The sequence below is a fragment of the Marmota marmota genome, unplaced genomic scaffold, assembly GCF_001458135.2.
Source record: "Marmota marmota marmota unplaced genomic scaffold, marMar, whole genome shotgun sequence".
NCBI lineage: Eukaryota > Metazoa > Chordata > Mammalia > Rodentia > Sciuridae > Marmota > Marmota marmota.
In genome coordinates, this window is record NW_026000255.1 from 402,407 (window position 1) to 406,589 (window position 4,183).

Sequence of the window (4,183 nt, forward strand, 5' to 3'; positions counted from 1 at the left end):
TTAAGTCCTTTTGAACGTAACAACCCATCTAGGGCCAACAAAATTGGGCTTGAAGAGGTAGTGCCCATAATGTCTCCAAAGATATAATGAAAGTGAAAGTACAAAAATCCCCGCTCTCTCCTTATTTACAGGGGAGCGTCCTTTTTTCCGCTCTCTCTTTATTTACAGAGAGAGTGCCCCGCTATTTGCTTGCGGATTCCCACTTTACCTGGGAACTTACCGGTGCACCACCCTGACTGCTGAAAGTTCTGGATCCTGGGTTCGAGGAATATAATTCCACGTCCGGGCCACCAATTGCCACGACCCCTCGCCGGCAAGGGAAAACACGACACAGGATTCTTCTTTCAGCAGTTTATTCAGGCCTTGATTCAAGTATCATCTTCTAGTGACCCGCGCCCGCCACGCCCAAGCACAGCTTAATAACATACCAATCTTAAGCTGCCACGTGGACCTTTCTCATAGGGTGGTAAGGGATTGCGTGCCAATTCTCCATATTAGGAGTTGTTTATCACAGGCCACAGTGGAAGCCGGCGCCATCTTCTAATGGCGGCCACGGTCTAATTAGAATGGCTCACCACAGGGATCCAGTATCATTATCATTATTCTACATATAAATATCCAGTTTCCCCACCACCATTTGTTAAAAAGATTATCTTGGGGCTGGGGTTGTGCCTCAGTGGCAGAGCACTTGCCTTGCATATGTGAGGCACTGGGTTCAATCCTCAGCACCACATACAAATAAATCAACAAAATAAAGAAATTTTTTAAAAGACTATCTTTTCTCCAACATGTTTTTGACACCTTTATGAGTTTCAGATAACTGTGTCTTTATGGTTGCTTCTCCCTGTCTTTTATTCTATTCCATTGATTTTTATGTCTGTTTTGATGCAATAACATACTATTTTTGTTACCATGGCTCTGTAATATCATTTGTGATCAGGTATTGTGATGCCCACAGCCTTGCTCTTCTTCCTCTGGATTTCTGTGACTATTCTGAGTAATTTATTCTTCTAAATAAATGTTAGAACTACTTTTGTTATCCTGTAAAGAATGGCATTGATATTTAGTGGGCATTACATTCAATCTGTGTAAAATATTTGGTACTATGACCATTGGAACAATATTCATTCTGCCTTTCCAAGAAAAAAAAGTAGATCTTTCCATATGCTAAGGTTTTTATTCAATTATGTTCTATGGTGATCCATAATTCTTAGTGTGGAGCTATTTCACCTCCTTGCATAGATTTATTCCATGGTATTCTTTGAGGTTATTGTGAATAGGATTTTTTTTTCATTTCTTTCTCAAAAGATTCATTATCAAAGTATGGTAAAGCTATTGATTTATGAATGTTGATCTTGTATACTGCTACATTGCTGAACTTATTACCTCTAGAAATCTTCTAGTTGAGATTGTTAGGTCTTCTAGACTTAGAATATTATCATCAGCAAAAAGATAATTTGACTTTTTTTTTTCTATTTGTATTCATTTAGATTCCTTCTCTGTCCTGATTGCTGTGGCTAGTGTTTTAAAAAGCATATAAAACAGGAGTAAAAAATGTGAACATCATTGTCTTGTTTCAGATTTTATAGCAAATGCTTTCAGTTTACCTCTGTTCAATATGTTGTTGTCCTTCAGTTTTTAATACATAACCTCTACAATGTCAGAGGAGTAAGCTCATTCTATCTCTAGTTTTTCAGCATTTTTAAATTTTTTAAATTTATATATGACAGTGGAATGCATTACAATTTTTATTACACATATAGAGCACAATTTTTCATATCTCTGGTTGTATACACAGTATATACACACCAATTCATATCTTTATACCTGTACTTTAATAATAATGATCATCACATTCTACCCTCATTTCTAAACCCATGCCCCCTCCCTTCCCCTCCAACCCCTCTGCCCTGTCTAGAGTTTCTCTATTAATCCCATGCTCCCCCTCCCTATCACACTATGAGTCAGCCTCCTTATATCAAAGAAAACATTCAGCTTTTGGTTTTGGGATTGGCTAACTTCACTTTGCAATTCTCTGTCTCCATCCATTTACCTGCAAATGCCATGATTTTATTCTCTTTTATTGCTGAGTAAAATTCCATTGTGTATATATGCCACATTTTTTATCCATCCATCTATTGAAGGGCACCTCAGTTGGTTCCATAGTTTAGCTATTGTGAATTGTGCTGCTATAAAACATTGATGTGGCTATGTCCCTGTAGTATGCTGTTTTCGTGTCCTTTGGGTATAGACGGAGGACAGGGATAGCTGGGTCAAATGGTGGTTCCATTTCCAATTTTCCAAAAATATCTCCAAACTGCTTTCCATATTGGCTGCACCAATTTGCAGTCCTACCAGCAGTGTATGAGTGTACATTTTTCCCCACATCCTCACCAACACTTATTGTTATTTGTCGTCATAATAGCTGCCATTCTGGAGTGAGATGATATCTTAGAGTGGTTTTGATTTGCATTTCTCTAATTGCTAGAGATGATGAACATTTTTTATGTATTTGTTGATTGATTGTGCATCATCTTCTGAGAAGTGTCTATTCAGGTCCTTGGCCCATTTATTGATTGGGTTATTTGTTTTTGTTTTTGGTGTTTAGCTTTTTGAGTTCTTTATATTCCCTAGAGATTAGTGCTCTATTTGATGTGTGAGGGGTAAAGATTGCTCCCAAGATGTAGGCTCTCTGTTCACCTCACAGATTGTTTCTTTTGCTGAGAAGAAACTTTTTAGTTTGAGTCCTTTTTATTTATTGATTCTTGATTTTAATTCTTGCAGCATAGAAGTCTTATTAAGGAAGTTGGGGCCTAATCCCACATGATGAAGATTAGGGCCTACTTTTTCTTCTGTTAGACACAGGGTCTCTGGTTTGATTTCTAAGTCCTTGATCCATTTTGAGTTGAGTTTTGTGTATAGTGAGAGATAGGGGTTTCATTTCATTTCTTTTTCTTTTTTTTTTTTTTTTTGCATATGATTTCCAGTTTTCCAAGCACTGTTTGATGAAGATGCTGTCTTTTCTCCAATGCATGTTGTTGGCACCTTTGTCTAATATAAGATAATTGTAGTTTTGTGTGTTAGTCTCTGCATACTCTATTCTGTATTATTGATCTACTAGTCTGTTTTGGTGCCAATACCATGCTGTTTTTGTTACAATTGCTCTGTACTATAGTTTGTGGTCTTTTCCAGAATTTTTAACAATAATGGGTGCTGGATTTTATCAAGTTACTATTATTTTTTTACCTCTTTCTCTTATGCTTTATTATTGCTGCTATTGTTTAAAAGTTTGTAGATGGTATATTTTGGGGAAAATATGATAAAGACAATTCAGTAATTCAAGCTGAACAACTGTACATGAGATGGCATCATTATTGATACTACTTTATTACATTCCAGTTTGAATTGTTGATGTATTCAAGTGCAGTTCTTCCAGGTATTGTTATATTATCACCTCTAAATTTCTTAGTTATTTTCCATTCCACCATGATGACTGGAAATTACCTGAGATTACTTGTCAGTAGGGCTCAATTGAATTCATCTAAAGAGAGGCAACTTTAAGAGGTGTGTAAGGAGGAGCCATTGTCTTTGTGATAGATGAACACAGACTCTGGCTGAATACATGTGTGGGTTTGTCCATTGGTTTTGAGAATCTTTCTGAGAATCCTCCTCTTAGGTGTGGTAAGCAACTGAAATCGATGTTAATGATTTCCTGATTTGGTTTCACTTGAGAATTTCTGGAATGTTGTCTTTCTGACCTTTATTGTCCCACTTCAGAGAATTCATATTGGCCTCTAATTCTGGCTACTAAAACATTCAGGTGTAAAATACTTCCATTGCTTTTAATTTTAATGGTGAATCTTGACGTATTCATTTGTGGATACCTTACATTCTTTGTTGCTGCTTATAAATGTTTCTGTTTTACTAATGGTTTATATGGTTTGATCCACCATGCGGCCTGCGTATTGGTTTCATTAATGAGGTTCTTGGCATAAAAGTTAGCCAGCAGAGATCAAAATAAAACACACAGACTCAGTTACTTTTTTCTATGACCAGGTCCGAGACGGCTCCCCTCTCTGGCTCCAACCTCGAACCACCCGTAGGATAGTAAGGATTACTCAGGGCTAACAGGAGAGAGAGAGAGAGCGAGCATGCCAGGGAGTAGCCTTTTATTGGGGAACAA